Raw genomic sequence first — 11,456 nt, 5'->3', positions numbered from 1 at the left:
ATTTCTCTCCTTTTGACTTAAGTTGAAAGTAGTCCCCAAACACGACTACAGTTTATAATTCGTCTTTTTTTAAAAAACCACTCATGGTTATTATGACCTCTGTTCTTGGATTTAGAAACAGATCAGCAAAGCATCTTTTGTTTCTCTTTCATTCTAAACTACCCTGCAAGCAAACAAATCAAAACATAATAGAAAACTGGATTAAGTTGCTCTCAATTGGTCAGTGGTTCAAGGTAAAATATATGATTACCATATATTTTCCCAGATAGATTCTATCACTTTGCCTTCACCATATTCAATGAATGAAATATTTCATTTCATACATGATGATATTGCCATGTGGTTTTCTGTGAAGGAGATAGAAAAAAATCCTCCCAAATCTTATTTGGCTTGTTTACTTATTTAATTTTGGGTTCTACTCTCATTATTCCCTCTGAGTGTGTTCAAGTATCTTGGTAAATTATGTGCCAGGTTGCTACAGTCCCAAGTCAACTTCTGAGGGCCACCATAACAAAAAATCAAATGACAATAGGTCTGTTACTTTCCACCACTCCACTAGAATTTTGCTACCACATCTTTTTAGCCCTTTGAAGTTTGAGTTTAGGCCTTTAAAGTTTGAGACTTTTTTTTTTTTTTTTTTTTTTTTCCACAATTGTTTCTCTTTCAACCTTCTATCTCACCTGGGCTCTAGGTCTTATCTAATCCCCCTACATGGCATTTAAAATGCAAGGTCCTAGATTCTCAAAATTTACAGGGGCACTTACAGCACCTTCAGTTGCTATTTTTGTTATCTTTCTCTGTCTTCATTTTCAGCCCCTGAGAATATCTTTCAATTTGTTTTGCTTTCCACTATGCATCCAAAAATATTTGTAACAATTTATACAGCACCCCTTAATGTGTTTTAGAGGTGGAAGATTTTTCAGATTATGTAGTCTGCTATAGTGGTAGGAATGAGTTCTCCCTTCACAGTTTCATCTCAGGCTTTCCCCCATCCCTGGATTTGGGGTTCTTTTTTTTTGTTTAGATTTATTGCTTTATAACCTTTCTCATGCTATTTTGTATCCTTATCTTGTTTTTTCTTTTTCTAATAGAACATTTTTAAGTTTTCAAGATACTGACTGATTTCCTTTAAGTCTCACTTTAAAAAATTGAAATTAGTATTATGTTGATTGGGAGTAACAAAAATGTAAAATAACAGGACTTTAAATGAGATAATGTTTCTCTCTTCTGTTAAGGTGTAAAGTGGATAGTCTAGGCTTGCATGATATAATAAGTCTCTTCCAAGGGCCCTTGTTTCTTGCAGTTCATCACTTCTTGCATATGATAGTAGCTACTGCTTCAGCTACCAATTCCAGTTTTAGGATATACGACAGAATAAGGGACAAAAAATTTTTATAAGGTAGAAAGGACATTGTGTTAGTCCTTTCTCATGCTAATAAAGATACAGCCGAGACTGGGTAATTTATAAAGGAAAGAGGTTAAATTGACTCACAGTTCCACATGGCTGGGGAGGCCTCAGGAAACTTACAATGATGGAGGAAGGGGAAGCAAATATGTCCTTTTTCACATGGCATCAGGGAGAAAAATGAGTGCCCAGTGAAGGGGTAAGCCCCTTATAAAACCATCAGGTGTGACAACTCACTATCATGAGAACAAGATGGGGGAAACCACCCCCATGACTCAATTATCTCTACCTGATCTCTCCCATGATTCATGGGGATTATGGGAACTACAATTCAAGATGAGATTTGGGTGGGGACACAGCCAAACCATTTCAGGCATACACCAGTAATTTTATAAGAGAGGTTCACAAAAGTGGTCAAATAACACTTTGATCTTTGTATTACTGACTAGAATTTGTTCGTACTTCATGCAAAAAGACAGACAAATGCTCTTGATTCATTCTCTAGGTAAATATTGGAGTCCTATTACCAGAGCAAAAGTAAAAACAAGTTTTAAAATAAACAGGTTTCTATGTCACATTATTTTATAAGAATGAATGTCGTCCAAGAGAAAGAGTAAAGGACTACCCATCATCCCAACTCTTGCCATTCAGAAAAATTACTTTCTAAGAAGAGATAATTAATGTCCTCAAACTACAGGACCAGTTTTTATGATCTAGGTGGCATTTGTTAAGATGACTCAAACAATGTGTACATGACTGCTATACTCAGTGAACAATTCCACAAGAGGTTTTTCTAAATCCACCAATAGTGTTTGAACTATTTGAGCAATATCTCCCAAGTTTAGTGGGAACTCGGTAGTACTTCTTCCTCCCTGCCCTCTAGCCCCTATAGTTCTTGTCCTGGTATTACTGCATTTCAAAATGACTGACTATATTTAGAGGAGCTTCTAAAAACAGGTCCAGGACAGTTAAAGAACAACTCTTTCATGTTTTGTTGCTTTACTGAGTCAAGAAAATAGCCTTCCCTAAGAACCATAAATTTGTTTCAATTCACAATGGAGAGAAAAATAAACACATATAAGCCACAAATGGAGATTCTCAACTTACAGCTACATATTTGGTTGGTGGGAAATTCTCTATAGTATGGTCAAAACTCTTTTCCCATGTTTTAGGGAGGTGAAATTTGATGTACTTTATTGGATGTGTACCAGGAAATAAGAAGAGACCAGTGGTTAAGTCAGACAATATGTAATAAAGAGGTCCTCAATTATTCATTATTTTTTAAAATAGCAAATCTATTAATGCCTCTTGCCAGGCACTAGTGTGTCCAGAATTGGTTCCTTCTGGTGGGTTCTTGGTCTCACTGATTTCAAGAATGAAGCCATGGACCCTCACAGTGAGTGTTACAGGTTTTTTTTTTTTTTTTTTTTTTTTTTGAGATGGAGTCTCGTTCTGTCACCCAGGCTGGAGTGCAGTGGGGTGATCTCGGCTCACTGCAAGCTCTGCCTCCCAGGTTCATGCCATTCTCCTGCCTCAGCCTCCTGAGTAGCTGGGACAACAGGTGCCCACCACCACGCCGGATATTTTTTGTATTTTTAGTAGAGACGGGGTTCCACCGTGGTCTCGATCTCCTGACCTTGTGATCCGCCCACCTCGGCCTCCCAAAGTGCTGGGATTACAGGCATGAGCCACTGCGCCCAGCCGAGTGTTACAGTTCTTAAAGATGGTGTGTCTGGAGCTGTTCCTCCTGGTGGGTTTGTGGTCTCGCTGACTTCAGGAGTGAAGCCGTAGACCCTTGCAATGAGTGTTACAGCTCAGAAAGGTAGTGTGGACCCAAAGAGTGAGCAGCAGCAACATTAACAAAGCTTCCACAGTGTGGCAGGGGACCCAAATGGGTTGCTGCTGCTGGCTTGAGTGGCCAGCTTTTATTCCCTTATTTGGACCCGCCCATGTCCTGCTGATTGGTCCATTTTACAGAGGGCTAATTGGTCCATTTTACAGAGTGCTGATTGGTCCATTTTACAGAGTGCTGATTGGTGCGTTTTTACAGAATGCTGATTTGTGTGTTTACAATCCTTTAACTAGACACAGAGCACTGATTGGTGCATTTGCAATCTTTTAGTTAGACACAAAAGTTCTCCAAGTCCCCACCTGACCCAGAAACCCAGCTGGCTTCACCTCTCAATCCCCCGTCTAAACAGGACACTCCAACTGTCGTTGGGAATTGGGTGATGACTGCTCTAGCTACTTCCTGCTGGATAGGGGTGAAGAAGGGGCCCTGCAGTGGTAATGTTCTCCAGAGGGGAACACTTTAGGCCAGTGAAAGGGCCAGTGGGTCTGTCCAGGGGTCCTCAGTAGAAGTTGTTAGTTGAGCTCATTTGGAGTTCCATTTGTAAGAGCATCTGTAGCTTGATGGCCTCAATTCTAGAAGAAACAAAATTGACAAGGAGATTAAAAAAACAGGGCCTGAAGGCAAGTAATAGCAAGATGGCTGCCACAGGACATAGAAAGGGGAGAAGCCATGTTGCTTCTGCAGTGATTGGTATAAGAGTTTGAAAGGTGTTGTCTGATTTCAGAAACCTTTTTCCATAAATGCCAGGCAGCATCTCGTACTGTCCCTGACTGGTTACTGTAAAAACAACACTCTTCCCCTAAGAAGGTGCGGAGTCCTCCTTTCTCAGCAGTGAGGAGGTCTAGGAATTTCTGTCTCTTTCTCTCTTTCCTTTCTGCTGGTCTTTCCCTGCCTCTGCTAGCTGCTTATGCTGCTGTTCTCCCTTCTCCTTCCTTTCTTGATGGCTTCAGCAGTGTAAGACTGCCACCTCCTTGAGTTTTTGCACTGCATGCAGTAACTCCATGATTTACTTGTGGTATTTAATGGGGGTTCCCCTAGAGGTTAGAACTCCCTTTCTTTCCATATTGCAGCATGGGCATGTAGGATTAGATAAGCAAACTTGCTATCTGTATGCATATTTATTCCTTTTCCCTTTCCCAGTTCTAAGGCTCAGGTAAGTGCCCCTAGTTCTGCTAACTGGGTGCTGGTCCCTGGGGAAAGAGGCTTACTTTCAAGTACAGTTACATCACTAACTATGGCATAACCTGCCCTTTGTATCTCATTCTCCACAAATGAACTTACATTGGTATATAGGTTAAGGTCAGGATTAGCTAAGGGGACTGCCAAGAGATCATCTTGGGCGGCATAAGTCTGGACTATAATTTATTAGCAGTCATGCTCGATTAGTTCCTCATCCTCTAGGAGAAAAGTGTCAGGGTTGAAGGTCATGCACATATGTATTGCAAACACTAGTCCCTCAAGGAGTAGCACCTGGTATCTAAGAAGGCGGTTGTTTGATAACCATAAACTTCCTTTGGCACCTAGTATGCCATTTACATCGTGAGTAGTCCAGGCAGTGAGATCCTTTCCTTGTATTATTTTGATAGCCTCTGACACTAAGATGACCACTGCCACAACTACCCATAAACAAAGAGGCCAGCCTTTTGCTACTACATCAGTTTCCTTACTTAGGTATGCCACTGGTTGTGGGGTTGTCCCACAAGTCTGAATAAGGACTCCAAGAGCTATTCCTACTCTCTCTGTGATAAAAAGAAGTTTTGTCCTGTGGGAAGGGTTAAGGCTGGAGCTTGAGTTTGTTCCTTCCAATGTACAGACTTCAGGGTTGATTCCCTCCTCAAGCAGGGGACAACAAATGAGGAACATGTTCCTCATATTCATGTAAATAATAGCTCCAGCTTTGGCTAATACATCCCTCCCTAATAAGGGTATGGGACTTTCAGGCATAATAAGAAAGGCATGTGAAAAGAGCAAATTCTCCCAATTACAACTGAGGAGTGGGGAGAAATACCTGGTTACAGGTTGTCCCCGGATTTCTCAGATGGTAACGGATCTTGAGGAAAGTCATTTGGGACAGGAGATTAACACTGAGAAGGCCGTGTCCAGGAAGAAGTCAATTTCCTGGCCCTCAATGGTTAAACATACCTGGGGCTCAGTGAGGGTGATGACATGAGTGGGTGCTTTTCCCAGGCACCCTCAGTCCTGTTATTGAATCATCTGGTTGTGGGCTTCTGGCCCAGAGAACCTTTGTCCTCTGGGGCAGTGTACCTTCCAGTGATTGCCTCAGCATAGTGGACATGGGAGAGAGTGCAGCTTGTTTCTCATTGGACAGTCTTTTTTAAGGTGTCCTTGTGAACTACATGGGTAACAAGCCCTACTGGGTGATTGGCTCGCTCCGTTTTCTGTCCTTTCTGAACCACCAAGGTTTGTTTGTCTGAGGACCATGACTAAGGCTGTGGCCTTTCTCTGATCTCACTTTTCCCTTTCGGCCTGTTCCTCTTGGTCCCTATTATAGAACACAGAGGTCACCAGGTTTAATAATGCCTTCATATTTTGTTCAGGGCCCAGGGCTCACTTTTGGAGCTTTCTTCTGATATCTACAGCTGATTGAGTAATAAACTTTTCTTTTAGGATCAATTGACCTTCTAGTGAGTTGGGTGACAGGGGAATATATTTTCTTAAGTCCTCCTGTAAATGCCTGAGGAATGCAGAAGGATTTTATTCCTTTCCCTGAGTTATGGTGGCCATCATTGAATAATTCATGGGCTTTTTCCTAATTCCCCTTAGTCCTTCTAGAACACAGGTCAACAGATGTTTACGACTCCAGTCCCCATGATCTGAATCAAGGTCCCAATGGGTATCCATACAGGGGACAGTTTGCTGACTGGTAGGGAATTTGTCCCTTTCTTTGGCTGTCATTCTTCATTTATTTGACTAAGATACCAGGTATCTCTAAATTCTTGGGCTGCAGCTAATGTTGCATTCTTTTCACTAAAGGCCAGGGTTTGATCTAACAATAGCATGACATCTCTCTAAGTGAGATTGAAGGTTTGCCTTAGACTCTGTAGGACATCTGTATACCTATCAGGATCATCTGAAAACTTCCCCAGATATTTATCTGCTTTAAATCAGAGAGGGAGAAGGTGAAATGTACCCGGGTTGGGCCAAATTTCCATCCCCCTACAGCTTGAAGCAGACGTAACCGATAGCACAGGGGTTTTTGTGGTCCTTTGGTGACTTCTTTGCTTGTTTCCTTCTGGGTGGGGGAGATTAGAGGAAGCTTATCATTAACAGGAAGGGGAGCTATAGGGAGACTAGGATATGAGGGTAAACTGAGAGGTCCTCCTGTGGGATGTAAATCGCAAGCTTTGCATAGTTGTGGATTCACCTTCAATGAAAAGAAAGCTTGAACATAAGGTACTTCACTCCATTTGCCTTCCCTCTTACAGAAAAGATCAAGCTGCAGGATAGTATTTTATTTATACTTCCTTCAGGTGGCCATTTTTCCCCATCAGAGAGAAAATACTGGGGTCAGGCCACAGTGCAGAAAAAAATAAGCTATCTCTTTTTCAGGGTTTGTGGGTCAAAATGGTCCCAATAGTTTAGGATGCATTCAAGGGTGGTCCTGTTGATGCCTGAGTGTTTCCAATCTGAAAGACAAAACTACCTGTGGTTTTGGTTTGTTTGTTTCTCCCCTTCCCAAGAACCTACAACAGTCCCTGGACCCTGCTGATCGGAATAGTTGTTCTCACTGATGCAGCAGCAGAAACATTAGTTTTCCTGCTAGACCACAAGGGGGATGGAGGAATGTCAAATTTAGTTGCCCTTACTGATGCATTCTCAAAAACCTGCACCCTTGCCTGTCCTCCTAGACCACAAAGAGGACCGAGAGAAAAAATCAGATTTAGTGGCCCTTACCTACCCATTCTCGATAACCTGTTAGAGTCCTAAGCATTATCCTGTTAGTATTGGGACCTTACCACTGTCCTATAAAGATGTTATGCCCCAAAAATGAAGTGGAGAGCCATACCCTGAGGGACAGAAGGGATCTCCATGGTTGAAAGAGTGATGCCTTTTATCCTCACTTGAGTAGGAAGGATATCATTTCTGAAGATCCTCATATCCTACCTTCAGGAATAGCTTTTTTTAGGCCTGCTAGTCTGAAGAGGGATCCTACAATTGCAGATAGTGCCCCCCAGGACAGGGCTTTGGGCAAAAATTATGTCTTTCTGATTGGTGAGCCCGGGTTCCTAAAGAAGGCAATAGAGTCCTGGAGTTTATACTAGAAATCATTCCTATGGGAGAAACTAGAAAAGTACCAGAGACAGGGAGTAGTTTTTAGAAGCAGGAGTAGCCCTGGAGAAGAGAGACAAGAGGAACTTTGTCTGACAGGCATTAGGACCCAGAAGTCAAGGGTCAGGATAGAAAGGATAGATGGGTGAGTCTCGCTTGGGTGACATGACTTTGAGATTTCCATTCATGGCCAGAGGGTCAACCAACTTGTTGTCGGGACCCCAGAGCTGAATGGCTTTCCTCTCTGTCTACCCTTGGCTTAGCCTAGAAGTACAGGAAAAGCGCAAGCTGGTTCCAGGCAAACCAATGCTCCCAACTCCAAAGAGTCGGGGGTTGTTAGAGAGTGCTTCCGGTGGGTTCTTGGTCTCACTGACTTCAAGAATGATGCTGTGGGCCCTTGCAGTGAGTGTTACAGTTCTTAAAGATGGTGTGTCCAGAGTCTTTTCCTTCAGATGTTCAGATGTGTCTGGAGTTTCTTCCTTCCGGTGGGTTCATGGTCTCGCTGACTTCAGGAGTGAAGCCGCAGACCTTCGCAGTGAGTGTTACAGCTCTTAAATGTGGCACTTTCGGAGTTATTTGTTCCTCCCAGTGGGTTTGTGGTCTCACTGACTTCAGGAGTGAAGCTGTAGACCCTCGCGGTGAGTGTTACAGCTTAGAAAGGTAGTGCAGACCCAAAGAGTGAGCAGCAGCAATATTTATTGTGAAGAGCGAAAAAAACAAAGATTCCACAGCATGGAAGAGACCTGAGTGGGTTGCTGCTGCTGGCTCAGGTGGCAAGCTTTTATTCCCTTATTTGGCCCCACCCGGGTCCTGCTGATTGGTCCATTTTACAGAGCACTGAATGGTCCATTTTATAGGGTGCTGATTGGTCCATTTCACAGAGTGCTGATACGTCCATTTTACAGAGTGCTGATTGGTGCATTTCTACAGAACGCTGATTGGTGTGTTTACAATCCTTTAGCTAGACACAAAACTTCTCCAAGTCCTCACCCAACTCAGAAGCCCAGCTGGCTTCACCTCTCACTAGGATAAGTGCTTTATGTAGATTATTCTTTGTAATCCTTACACAACCTTCTGTGGTATCATCCTCACGTTACAGATGAAGAAACTAAGATGTAGAGAGATTGACTTGCTGAAAATAACAGAGCTAATAAAAGGCCCAACTAGTACTTGTTCCAAGTCTTACTCTGGAACTCAGGCTCTAAAATTCACATGATCCTGCCTCCTTTTGTTGAACATGACTATTCCAAGATCTACAAAATAATAAATATAGTTCTTCACACATTTGTCCATATTGGGTTTCAGAACTCTGAAGATAAATGTCATTATTGTCTTCTTCTTTTATTTTTTTTATTATTTTTATTTTTTATTTTTTGAGACAGGATCTCACTCAGTTACCCAGGCTGCAGTGCAGAGGCATGATTTTGGCTCACTGCAGCCTCAGCTTCCTGGGCTCAAGCTATTCACCATCCTCAGCCTCCAAGTAGCTAGGACTACAGGCACACACCGCCATGTCACACTAATTTTTAAAATGTTTCTGTAGAAACAGGGTCTCACTGTTGCCCAGGCTTGTCTCAAACTCCTGACTTCAAGTGGTCACTTTGGCCTCTCAAAGTTTTGAGATTACAACATTTCCAAAGTGAGCCACTGTGCCCAGCCCATGTAATTATTTTCTAACTTTATATAATAATATGTGAGAAACCTGATGTTTACTCAACTTCCTGACTCTAAGCAAAAAACAAAACAACAACAACAACAACAACAACAACAACAACAAAACGACTTTCGGTTTGATTAGTCAACTAGAGGCAGCTTAAAGAAAGCATCTACTTAGGGGGCATTTTTAAATGTATCATCTTCAAGTGATTTAATATGCTATCCATGATTACCTTTGACACTTTGAATACTTAACAAAGATGTTTACAATTATTGAAAAGGCTGGGATACTAGATGATGAGAAAATTTGAAAAGCTTGAAATTATCTGACTGGCTAGTAGCCATTAAATCACCATTTGATAGGAGGAAAAAAAGTCACCAAAATATTTCTCCACGTATTTCATTGACAAAGATTATGCAAAACTTTATTTTTACTTATAAAGTGAACATATTTAGAAACGTTATTAATCCTTTAAAATAACTAAGATGTTGCTTATCGATAGATATTAACTATATTATATACAATATAATATATGAATATTTTATTATATACAACATACATAAATACAATTTATATAATATATAAAATGAGCTTTGGTAGTGAATAATGGTTAGCTTAATCAATATAGTAATGATAATTTTTTGCTCTCCCATGCAAATGACACTAGGATGTTCTTATAACTTTTATGTGCTCATCTATAATTCCATCTGTCTTCATAGAATCAGGAAACTTACTATCTTGTTCTACATTCTACTTGTTGCACTTAGTCTCTGTCATGTAGTAAAAATTCAATAATCACTGTTAATTATTTCAGTTATAAAACCAAAGGTTTGCAAGAAGTACATATTTATGCTCATTCCATATTTGTAGAATTTACATTGATTGATTGTTTTTTGAAAAGATAATACTTTCATATGGTTAAACATTTATAAGGGAATATCATGAAGTGTCGCTGTTTCCAACTCCCAACTCCATTCCTGGTCTCAATGAATGTTATCAATTCTTATGTGTCCTCCCAGAGATATTTTATGCGTGCACAAAAAACTATCTTTACAGGTACTTTTAAAATACAATTTTAAAACAAAATAGTAGCATATTCTATATGTTAACAAGATGAGCTGTAGACTATGGAATGTAGCTAGGCAATTTAAGGAAAAAGTTACTTATTAAAAGATCTAAATAGGTTGCAGAAACATTAGCATATCTGAAGAAGCAGATATGTTGAAATTCCAGAGATACCCTTTAAGTCACACCTCACTTAGACTTGGAAATGCCAGGGAAAGTTCTATTAGTTGCAGTTATGGAGTTACATCCATGTTCACTGAGACCACAGCACAGCACCTCTGCCTGGATTCACACCACATAATGGATACATCTTATCTCTCCCAGTCTCTAGGTAATTCCGGACTATATTCACGTTTCACAAGATTATTGCTTTCACTATGTAGATAGCTTCTGACTAGGGTGCTGGGGAATATACCTCATTAGTAGGACCCCTATTGTATTTAGAATCTCTCTCTCAGGTGTCAAGAAAATACATTTTTCATAGGTTTATATAATCTGTTCCTTGTTTTTGTTTTTGTGGGTTTTTTTTATCCTTTTCCAATTAACATATCTTGAAGCTTAATTTATGTAGTGTATAAAGATAGAATCACTCTTTTTGGTGGATACACAGTAGCCCATAACATGACTTTACCATGATTCATTTTATCTGCTCCAGTTGAATAATTGGGTTGTTTCTAATCTCTTGGAATTACAAGCAAAGCTGAAGTAAATATCTTTGTATTTACGTTACTTATGTTTGTTGTTTGCGTTTAAATTTGATACATTGCTAAAAGTGACATTCCTGGGGTAAAATGCAGGCTTGTATGTGCCTATGCATCCTTAACTGAGATTACAGAACAATTAAAATTCTGTGAGATGAACCTTTTATCAATGGGAGGAGAAAGCCAATGGAGAAAGACTCTTTTCTCTCTGCATGGGCTAATCTGAGAAGCAGCTGTTAAGATGGCCTTTTGTGAGATGGTCTCAAGAGACCGTCAAGAGACGGACAATCAGTTTTGCTTGATACCATTTGCAAGGTGGCCTGGTAACTGATCCGATATTGACTGTTCTTCAGTTCTAAGTTGTTTCCCTTGAACCCAAGCTTGTTACCTAGTATTGACTCTTCAAGGAAGCATATATGCCTTTGCCTCAGATTCTTCTTTTTTGGGGTAACCCAGTGTAATCTAGGAGACATATGATAAACAAAG

The sequence above is a fragment of the Rhinopithecus bieti genome, unplaced genomic scaffold (assembly GCF_001698545.2).
Source record: "Rhinopithecus bieti isolate Rb0 unplaced genomic scaffold, ASM169854v2 scaffold_65209, whole genome shotgun sequence".
NCBI classification, from domain to species: domain Eukaryota; kingdom Metazoa; phylum Chordata; class Mammalia; order Primates; family Cercopithecidae; genus Rhinopithecus; species Rhinopithecus bieti.
Note: the sequence above shows the minus strand (reverse complement) of the source record.